The sequence below is a fragment of the Azolla caroliniana genome, unplaced genomic scaffold, assembly GCF_043228905.1.
Source record: "Azolla caroliniana isolate FFs.n. ecotype wild unplaced genomic scaffold, voAzoCaro1.0.p SCAF_3, whole genome shotgun sequence".
NCBI classification, from domain to species: domain Eukaryota; kingdom Viridiplantae; phylum Streptophyta; class Polypodiopsida; order Salviniales; family Salviniaceae; genus Azolla; species Azolla caroliniana.
Genome location: NW_028230438.1, coordinates 8,915,536 through 8,926,942, shown reverse-complemented (window position 1 = coordinate 8,926,942; position 11,407 = coordinate 8,915,536). Strand labels below are relative to the sequence as shown.

General features: G+C 39.7%; 1 non-coding gene across 1 annotated transcript; it reads right to left on the bottom strand.

The window, feature by feature from the left end:
* Nucleotides 1-9,331: 9,331 nt before the first annotated feature.
* On the bottom strand, nucleotides 9,332-9,566 carry LOC147866162 (small nucleolar RNA U3). The gene has a single exon (XR_015529586.1). It is a non-coding gene; the product is annotated as a small nucleolar RNA U3 (small nucleolar RNA).
* Between the last annotated feature and the right edge of the window lie 1,841 nt (nucleotides 9,567-11,407).

Below are 11,407 nucleotides of genomic sequence, written 5' to 3'. Positions count from 1 at the left end.
GACGGGTAATGCTCACCATGTATACTCACCTAGCAATGCCAGAGAGCATTCAAATTGTTGACACTACAACACAACTTGTAGTGGGTATAGGTACAGTAAAATGTACCGACTCTGTGACTTTGTCTAATACGTTGCATGCTCCTTCTTTCCTAGTAAACCTATTATCCATAAGTTCTATCATACACCAACTAAATGTGTTGTTTCTTTTGATATTCCCAAGGTGATATTCCAGGAGAAAGGGACAGGTCGGAGACATGGCACATGGCATATGGCACATGGCATAGTGGACTATGGTATTTGGATCGTGAAGGGTTGGATTCAACATTATCATTTATGGTAGAGGGAACATATGTAAGGGGATCTAAAATGAGTTATGAGGAGTTGTTGATACTTTACCACCAACGTATGGGACATACCTCTTATGGTGTTTTGAGTCGGGTGTATCTACACCTTTTTGAAAAGGCTAATAAAGCAAAACTTGTTTGTGATGCATGTGAATTTGGTAAGCTTATTAAAAGCTCATATGCTAGTTCAGGTCATAGGAGTTCCCATGCATTTGATGTCATACACTCAGATGTTTGGGGACCATGTTCCACAAGTTCTATTAATGGATATCAATATTTTGTCTCTCTTCTCTCGTGTGACTTGGTTATATTTGATGAGGAAAAAGAATGAAGTATTTGCTTGTTTTAAAGATTTTCATAGAGTAGTTCAAAGTCAATATGGTGCAATAGTAAAAGTGTTTATGTTTGATAATGGAACAGAGTATGCAAACATCACATTTAGGGCATACCTCTCAAATCAAGGAATACAACATCAAACTACATGCCCATATACACCAAAACAAAATGGAGTAGGAAAGAGGAAGAATAGACATCTTCTAGAGGTAACAAGAAGCATGATGTTTTCTATGAATGTCCCAAAGCAGTTGTGGGGATAGGCAGTTTTGACGGTTGCCACATTGATCAATTGATGCCCTCTAGAGTATTGGAGTGGAAGTCTCCATGTGAGTTGTTGCAAGGCAATAACTTTGGAATCCTTCATTTGAAGGTGTTTGGATGTGTGTGTTTTATAAAGGAAAATAGACCATCTATAAGAAAACTTGATCCTAGAGCTGTGAAATGTGTATTTGTGGGATACTCTGTCACACAAAAAGGCTATATTTGCTAGAGTCCAGTAGAGAAGAGATTATTTGTGAGCATGGATGTTCATTTCAGAGAGTCAGAGCCATATTATAAACAAGAGGTAACTTCACCCTTTGATGACTTAATTGAGACTGAAAATATGGGGGAAGGAGATAATGGTGAGAGGTTGCTAAAAATAGGATCAATTCCCTTGTTGATCCCTACATCAACTGAGAAACAAGTGAGCATAGGAGATAAGGAAGAAGAAGGAAAAGAAGACGTGGAACTTATATGTGTTGGGACTCAAGCTGAGGGGGAGCTAAAGGTGTATACAAGGAAGAGGAGGCAGAAAGAAGGAAATATGAACATGTCTTCAATGCCACTTGTACCATCAAGTTCCATATCCCGACCTACCTCAACTTCTGAAATACCTATAGAACTCCCAAACCCAGAAATCACAGGTAATATGATTTCCTCTCCTTCTCCAATAGAGGTTAGGACTTAGGAGGACCTCTCGCAGTAATGCAGGAGTTCCTCCTGATTGTTATGGTTTTCTTCATGATATTGCTCAGTTTATCTCTTGTTCTAACATATCACCTACACATAGAGCATTCATTTGCATCATTAAACTCTGTCACTTTACCCAAGTGTTGGCAAGCTGCTAAAGAAGATCCAAAATGGAAAGCAGCCATGCAAGAAGAACTCAGAGCTCTTGAGAAGAACAAAACTTGGGAGATCGTGTCACTACCACAAGGAAAGAAGGCTGTTGGGTACAAATGGGTATTTACAATAAAACAAACCCCAAAGGGAAAAATAGATCGATACAAGGCACGATTGGTGGGTAAAGGATATAGTCAGATATATGGCATTGCCTACGATGAGACTTTTGCACCTGTAGCGAAGATGAGCATTGTTAGAATGCTTATTTCCTTAACAGTGAATAAGGATTGGAAATTACATCAATTAGATGTAAAAAATGCATTCCTTCATGGAGAGTTGATGGAGGAAGTGTACATGGATGTCCCCCCAGGTTTTGGTACAATTCAAACAGTAGGTAAGGTTTACAGACTAAGGAAGCCGCTTTATGGACTAAAGCAATCTCCTCGAGCCTGGTTTGATAGGTTAAGAAGGGCTATGGTGGGTATGGGATACCAACAGACGAATGCAGACCATACAGTGTTCTTTCAACAACACAAGGAGCATACTACATTACTTGTTGTGTATGTGGATGATATAATTATCACGGGTAACGATGAAGGAGAAATTGCGCAACTGAAGATGAAATTGGGTAAAGAGTTTGATGTGAAGGATTTAGGATTGCTACGATCCTTTCTTGGAATTGAGGTAGCTCGTGGAGCAGAAGAAGTTGTTCTATCTCAATGAAAATATGTATTAGACCTTCTCACAAAAACTGGAATGTTGGGTTGTAGGCCCGTAGCTTCTCCAATTGACCAAAAGATCAAGTTAACTGAACTTGTAGGAGAGAAAGTTGATCGTGAAAGGTATCAAAGATTGGTGGGTTGGCTGATTTATTTTACTCACACCCATCCAACTATTTCATTTGCAGTAAGTGTGGTAAGTCGCTACATGCATGATTCGAGGAAAGGTCATATGGATGCAGTGTACCATATTTTGAGATATCTCAAAGGTGCCTTGGGGAAGGGATTGATCTTTAGAAAACATGGTCATTCTAACATTGAGGGCTATTGTGATTCAAATTGGGCTAGTTGTGCTGATGATAGGAAATCCACATCAAGATACTGCATGTTTGTTGGGGGAAATCTGATCTCTTGGAAGAGCAAGAAACAATCAGTAGTAGCAAGGTCAACAAACGACACAGAGTATAGAGCTATTGTTGTAGGAGTTGCGGAGATGTTATGGATGAGAACTCTCTTAGTAGAACTAAAGGTGAATCAAAAAAATCAGATGATGTTGTGGTGTGACAATAAGTTAGCAATCAACATTGCCAACAATCCGGTACAACATGATAGGACCAAGTACATCGAAATTGACAGATTCTTTATCAAGGAGAAGCTTGATAATGGAATATTAAAATTGAGTCATGTTTCTACTGAACATCAAGTAGCAGATTGTCTTACAAAGGGACTTGAGCAAGTAAGTCTTACTAGATTGTGTGACAAGATGGGCTTAGTGGATATTTTTCGTCCATCTTGAGAGGGAGTGTTGAATGATTAAAAGTTATAGCGGCTAGCCCAACGGCTAGTTAGCTCCAATAGCTAGTTAACCCAACGGCCAGATCTTGGCCTTTATAAAGGGACTTGAGCAAGTAAGTCTTACTAGATTGTGTGACAAGATGGGCTTAGTGGATATTTTTCGCCCATCTTGAGAGGGAGTGTTGAATGATTAAAAGTTATAGCGGCTAGCCCAACGGCTAGTTAGCTCCAATAGCTAGTTAACCCAACGGCCAGATCTTGGCCTTTATAAAGGGACTTGAGCAAGTAAGTCTTACTAGATTGTGTGACAAGATGGGCTTAGTGGATATTTTTCGCCCATCTTGAGAGGGAGTGTTGAATGATTAAAAGTTATAGCGGCTAGCCCAACGGCTAGTTAGCTCCAATAGCTAGTTAACCCAACGGCCAGATCTTGGCCTTTATAAAGAGGAACTTTCTCCTCATGTAAATATGAGCAATCTTTGTATTTTCTCCCTCCTATTGTGACATACCAATGTATATTATTGAACAAATGTGCCTTCTCATTTTTCAATTGAATCATCTCTATGGAACTGTGGGAGGAAAAAGGGAAATTTGACCAATTGAAAAAGAGGCTCAAATGCATCCTTTGACTTGAGATAATCTCGGCCCAAGGCCATTGGCATGAGAGTGGAACAAATGTGGGGTTGGTGCAAACAAAGGATGGGTGTAAGCTAGCTATGTACAAAAGTTAGGGCTATCAAATATAGCATTGTTGAGGCGTGTGTGTTGCACACTTTGCAAAACAAGCATTGAGCCTTTATGTGGGAATGGAGACAATGTGAGTTTAAGGGATCAAAAAGATAAATTAAGAAGAGGTCTTTAATCTACCATGTTAAGGCCAAAATAGGTTAACTTCAATCAAGTAAAACCACACATTGAGTGCACGATAAAATATAAGACAACTTCTCGTTATTGCCTATAACCCCCAAATTGGGGCCAAAATGATAGGAAAGATGTGTCTAGAAAGCTCTCTGAGGGAGCTTTCACATGGAAAGGTCAAAATATACAAAAAAGGAGAGTCGTTAGGGCCTTCATCACCAACAACCTCCCACTTAAAGGACCAAGGAGGATCCTTTAAGCTAAGTAACTCCCACCATCTGTATACATAGCTGATATTGTGCCTTGGGTAGAAACTTTGTGAGACCATTTGTAGAAATCCGTTAAGTATTGACCTTGATCAAAGTGATTAGGTCATCCTCTAGCGCTTCTCTGGTGAAGTGCTATCTCACATCAATATGCTTTGTGTGAGCATGAAACATTGCATTCTTTGCCAAACATATGGCACTCTAGCTATCACATCCAAGAACAAGTGTCTTTTTCAAGCATCCTGAACTCACTAAACAAGCGGGCTAACCAAATGGCTTCTTTGGAAGCCTCAGTGGTCGATATATTCAACCTCTATAGTAGATAATGCAACTATCCTTTGAAGTATAGAGCACCATGAAATAGCTCCACCTGCAAGGGGGTATGCATAGCCACTTGTGGACTTGCGTGTATCCACCTCACTTTCCTTGCCTGAATCACAAAATCCGTTTAACTCTAATGGACCCTTTCCATAACATAACAATTTACCTTTGGTCCCTTTCAAATATCTCAAGATAGACTTGATTGCCTCCCAATGAGCTCTACCAAGATTAGCCATGAACCTGCTAACAACTTCGACTGCATGAACAATTTATTGTTGAGTGGCAACCATAACATACATAAGTGAACTAGAAGTTGATGCATATGGAACATTCTTCATGTAATTGGCTGCACCATCATCTTTGGGACATTCATCCTTGGAAAACTGAACATGTGGTTGTAGTGGTACTCACAAGAGACTTAACATCAGCCACATTAAATCTATCCAACACTTTTTCAATGTACTTTTCTTGGGATAAATGCAAAGTATATTGCTACATATCCCTTTTTATTAGCATACCAAGAATATGCTCAGGTTCCTCAAGGTCTTTCATTAAGAATGCAAAGTCAACTATTGTTTTCGACCATTAAGTACGCTCTTTTTCTTCCTAACGAGCAACATATCATCTACATACAATACAAGAATAATTGGGTTGCCATCTTCATCCTTTTTGGTGTACAAACAGTGGTTTGCATGACTTCTTTTGAACCCATGTTTGAGCATAATGCATCAAACTTCTTATACCATTGCTTGAGGGCCTGTTTTAGCCCATATAAGCTCCTTTTCAACTTGCATACCAGATTCTCTTTTCCAGGAATAACATATCCTTCTAGTTGTTTCATATACAACTCTTTGTCTAAATCACCATGCAAAAAGGTTGTTTTAATATTAATATCCATTTGGAATAAATCCAAATCCAAGGCGGTTGTGAGCGCAACCAAACACATTGTGTAATCATTTTAACCACTAGAGAGAAAACATCTTGGAAAGAGGGGTTTTAGGCATATCCCTTAGCAACCAACCTTGCCTTATACTTGGGTTTGCCATCAACAGTTTTGATTTTGTATACCCACTTGTTTAGAATGGCCTTCCAACCTTTGAGCAACTTGACCAAATCCCAAGTATCATTTTCATGCAAGGCGTTATCTCTTCCTGCATGGCTAACTCCCACTTCTTCTTCTGTTGACATAGTTTTGCTTGTTTACAAGTAAGAGGCTCACCTTCATCTGAAAACATAATGTAATGTATAAAGGGGTCATATCTATTCACTTGCCTCCTAAGCCGTGTAGATCTTTTTACCCGATAATCCCCATTATTCGGTAATGGATCTACATCACGCGGTACATTGACATCTTCATCGTTAATGGGTTGTTGTACATCATTTCCAACCTTGTTTCATCATGAATAGGTAGTTGCATATGCCCATCAGAAGCATCATTTTGTTATCCAACATCATCTGGCTATATAACCATTGGCTCATTATTATTTCCAGCCAAACTTGGTGCATCCCGAGGGTTCATATCATATTTAACTTTTGGTTGCACATTCTGAAATTTGACTCTTTTATGCTCACACTTACAGACACAATCATTTTTTTACCAAACTTGCCTCATTAAATACATCTCGTCTACGTATTACCTTCTTGAGTTGTGGTAGCCAAATTGTGTAGCCCATTTCACCTTCATCTCCATAACCCATAAAGATTCCTTTCATGAACTTTGCATCTAACTTGCTTCTCAACTCAGGCCTTATATGCGCAAACCATCACAACTAAAGATGCATGGTGGCCATATGAAGTTGCCTTGCCAAACCAAACCTCATTAGGAATGCCACTTTTCAGCACATATGAGGGGATCTATTGCAAACATGAACCACAATTTTTAACACCTCTCCTCAAACTCCATGCAGGAGATTAACTGTGGACAACATGCATCTCACCCTCTCACATAAAGTCCTGTTATACCTTTCAACCACACCATTGGAAGAGGGTTGTATGGGACTATTAGCTCCCTCTTAATACCAAGATTTTCCCAATCTATTAAATTCAGCACTTGTAAACTCGCCCAATTATCTGTGTGTAAGCATTTCAGCTTTCTACTTGTTTGAGTGGTCACAAATGCAAGAAAATTCTTGGATGCAACAAAAGCTTTATCCTTAGATTTTAACAAATATACCCAAAGCTTCTTAGATTAGTCATGAACAAAACAAAAAAATATAAAGAGCAACCCCCATAGATTTGGTGGGCATGTTGCAAACATCAAAATGAACTAGATCAAGCAAATTAGGCTTACATGAGACACCAGAGTAGTAGGAATTCTTTACTTGCTTACCATATTGACATTCATTACAAAAATCACGTTTTGAGCCTTTAGCATCAAACTGGTCCATGTTATATAGTTTATCAAGGTCTTTTTGGCTCATGTGACCAAGCTTTTTATGCCATAATTCCTTATGTGAATGGATTTCAGCCAAAGCAATAAACTTGCCCATCAAAGCTTTACCATGCAAGCAATACAGAGTCCCTTTTCTTCATACCTTTAACAATTAGCCTAGAGCCTTTGATACGCTTTCATGACCATTTCTTAAGGAGAGTAATATATCCATGCATATCCATTTGTTCAACAGACAATACACTTTTATTGATGCTTGGTACATATCTTACATAATGCAAAACCAACTCATTATACCACTCAATGTGAGATGCATTGTGCCAATACCTTCAATAGACAAAGCATGGTTGTTTACACGATATACATGTCCATGATTGCTTGCATGAAATGCAGTAAAACACTCCTTAATGGGAGTAACATGAAATGATGCACCTGAATCCACAATCAATGTTTGTGACTGCCCATCATTCAGAGTAAGCAAGGTGTCAATTAGATCAGTCTTTGTAATCTACATATCCTGTGCATGAATAAAAACAGATGCACCATTAACTTCACGATGATCTGTTGCCATAGTAACACAAAGAATATCTTCTGCATCTAAAGGCTCCTCAAATGATGACACAAGAGGCCACATTGGCCTTCTCTTTGTCCTTATCCTTATCCTACTACATTGATAACCAATACGAAGCACTGACAAATACAGCTTACTCAATTTATTGGAATTTACTGACTTGGTATAGTATTACAGCTCATGGTACATTTTCTAAGTAACCTTGTGGTGTGGTTTCCTCTATTTGGTTTACACTTCGATCTGTCAACATGCCGATGATACTCTCCATCACAAGTAGAGCAAGAAATGGTGGACTATTATGCGTGCGTACCTTTTGATTTGAAACACTGCCAAAACACCAATTTTAGTGTAAGCATGGGCGAATCGGTTGAATCGCTGATCCAAATTTAGTGGGCAGCTAGTAGGGTAACCAAAGGTCATCTGCCACATATACAGGCTTTTATTTCTGCTTGAAATAGGCAGCAGAGGACATGCTAGGATTTTGGAGACAGAAAAGGGCATACTAGGGGAGTATGGTAGTAGCATGTTCTGTAGGCTTCCTAACCCATCAACTGTGGCATAAAGAACCATTACAATAGCATCGTGTTCCCTTTGTTTCAGAATAAACCATACAGGAACAATATCAAGATACATTATAAGAACGGGCCAGTGTTTCGGTTTGAGAAAAGGTTGTATGAGGGGAGCAGTCTCATGTTCCCTTTGTTTCATAACCCAGACATGATAGTACAAGCATACATTCTGAGGGCACACAACAATCTGAGGTTGGGAACAGCACATGATAGGAGAGTAGTATTGAGTTCTCTTTCTTCCCTAACCCATCAATGCCATTACCAACATACATTACAAGAAATGTACCAGAATTTCGTTCATGCATTGGATCTTGATCCGAATTTGGAGATCCATCCACAACTCCAAAGTTGTGTTTTCGTACAGGTGTAGCATCATGTGTGCCTAGTACACACACAATGGATGATGCTAATTCTGTTGCTTGCTATATCGCATGCCCAACAGTCAAGGCTGGGGAATTTTTGTTTACACCATAGAGAGTGGTATCACATTCCCTTGATGTCCTAGCAAACCCATATATGGCAGTAGAACAGACATTACAAGAGCATACCAGAATTCCAGGCCAAGCAAAGGCAATCGCAGTAAAGTGGTATCCTGTTCCTTTTCTTTCCTTGCCCATACACCAAGAGAGTGGTATCAGGTTTCCCTTGGTTTCCCATACATTCCAATACAACATAAATTACAAGAGTATGCCAGAATTCCAAAAGCCAAGGAAAGGCAATTAAAGGAATATGGGATCCTGTTCTGTTCCTTCTCATTCCTAGCACATACGCCAAAGAGAGAGGTAGCAGGTTTCCTTGGTTTTCCCATACATTCCAGTACAACATACATTACAAGAGCCTGCCAGTAGTATTCCAAGGCTCAGGCCATGGAAGGAGGGGCCATCCCAGGAAAGTAGTAGTATCTTTGTTCCATTTCTTTTTACTAGCACATACAGTGAATTGATATCACAGAAAGATATCTCGTGAGGTCGCTCATCCACCCTTTACCTTCTCCATTTCGATTGGTGCAATTTTGCAAAAGAAGAAGGAATCATTAAAATTAAACGAAAACAAAAAAGGAACTCGTCAGATCGCTCATCCGCCTTCACTGCAGGTGGGAATTATTCACGCTGCAGGACGGTCATCAACAGCCTCTTCTTCCTCTGGTGAGAGGAAGGAGAGATTTGAGTGTATTCGCGCTCTGGCAGATGGAGCACATACTTCATCTTCCGAGTAGTGCAGGCATTGTCTGAGCAGAGAATTGCTCACACAAGAGGTACGAACTATAGAACAGATCCTGTTCAAGTATAGTCGTGATAGGACACCTCTACTCATGGCTTATATAAAAGCTTCAGTTTTATGAATGCCTTTATATGTGGGACATTAAACCCATTGCATCTTCAAGAAAATCGATCAAGTAGAATGGTGTGTATGTATGTGCCTTGTGGAACTTGTTAAGTTGTGGGGGGCACATACATACATACATACATACATACATACATACATACATACATACATACATACATCTAGTCAGCCCTGTGTGTGTGTAAGCAGAAGTTGCTACACCGACTGTGTCTATCACAAGCATGCGTCAAGCGCTCATACCAATCAATTGCATAACTTAACTCTAATGAAGTGAAACAACATGGGTGTCTTCATGTGTGTTGCTTATACATTGAGTGCCTTCTCATATTCATGCCAAAGCCCGACCTGAATCTAGTTATCCAACATGCAAGGGGGTTCCCCCCACCCACAAACCACTTGTATGTTCCTATGACCAACCTATGCACCTCTCCTTTCAAACTTGACCAGATATCATCACAAATCCCTCCTCCTTCCTCGCGAACCTCTTAAACATCTACATGTATCTTGATATTCCTCATTCCACATTCTATTCTTCACATGCATTGCTAGCACCAAGCACTTCGATGTATAGATCCAAGATCCATCGACGACCAATATTAGTATATTGTTAAAATTATGGTTTTGTGCCTCCAAGTTCCCAATTGATTTGTACACTTCCTAAGAGAGATTTATTGTCAAAGTGCAACATTCAGCTCTTTAGGGGGGTGTCTTAGTGTATTATAGGTCCTCAGTGCCTAGGATTTTCTCTTCGACATTTATTTTGTTAGCATAGTCTTGGGGAAATGCTCATTCCTTGAGTTGGTTAAAATTGAGGCAAGTTGGTGTTTTGGGTTCATGTTGCTTTTTGTTGAGAATCAAACTCAACTTCCCTAGTGTGGGAACACACCCTAATGTGTGAACACCCCACCACCTACTATAGTAACTAGTGTGTCATAGAATCTTATAGTTCTATGTGTAGTTAAGACTCCACCTCTCTTTAGTTAAGTGATGGTTGTAGAAAGAGAATAGTGGGAAGGTGACTATATAAGTGCTCTCTCACCTCCCTTGTAATTGTTGTTGTTGTTGGTTATTCTTGTATTTTGCTCCTTGTTAATACAGTTTTTACTTGGGTTTTCTATATACCTTGAGCTCTCTCTATTTCTCTCCTTCTCTCACACACACATATCACTTCTACTGCACATTATCACTCTTGTTTATTTACATGGTATCAGAGTGATTGGTAGTTTGAACCAAGCTTATTCGCATGTGTTGTTGTGTCTAAGCCTACGTTCACGAAGAACCGACTAATCATTGTAGCAACAACTTGCATAGTGTGTATCACAGAGAAGAAGAAGAAGACTCAAGATGAATACTCAGATGGGAAGCACTCTTCCTACTAAGAAACTCGACAAAAACAATTTTGCATCTTGGGAATACAAGATGCACCAATACCTTGTCGGCCGAGGTTATTTGGGACTACATCGAAAGCGCACAAGAAACACAACCCAACCTGACGCACACTGACTACCCAGCCTGGAAGTAGGCTGCGAGCCGTATGCTGTATTGCCTTGCATCATGCGTACATGATCACATGCTCGGCTACATTCGAGAGGAAAAAATGCCGAAGGAGGCGTGGGGGAACCTCAAGAAAATCTTTTTGGCCAATACGGCTACTCTCAAGCTTCAACTCTGTCAAAAGTTGAACAATATTCAATAGAGGGGTATGTCAATAAGTAGTTACACCTTGAAGATCAAGGAGCTGTGTGACGCCCTCAAGTTGATCAATGTTAACATTGATGATGATGAAATGGT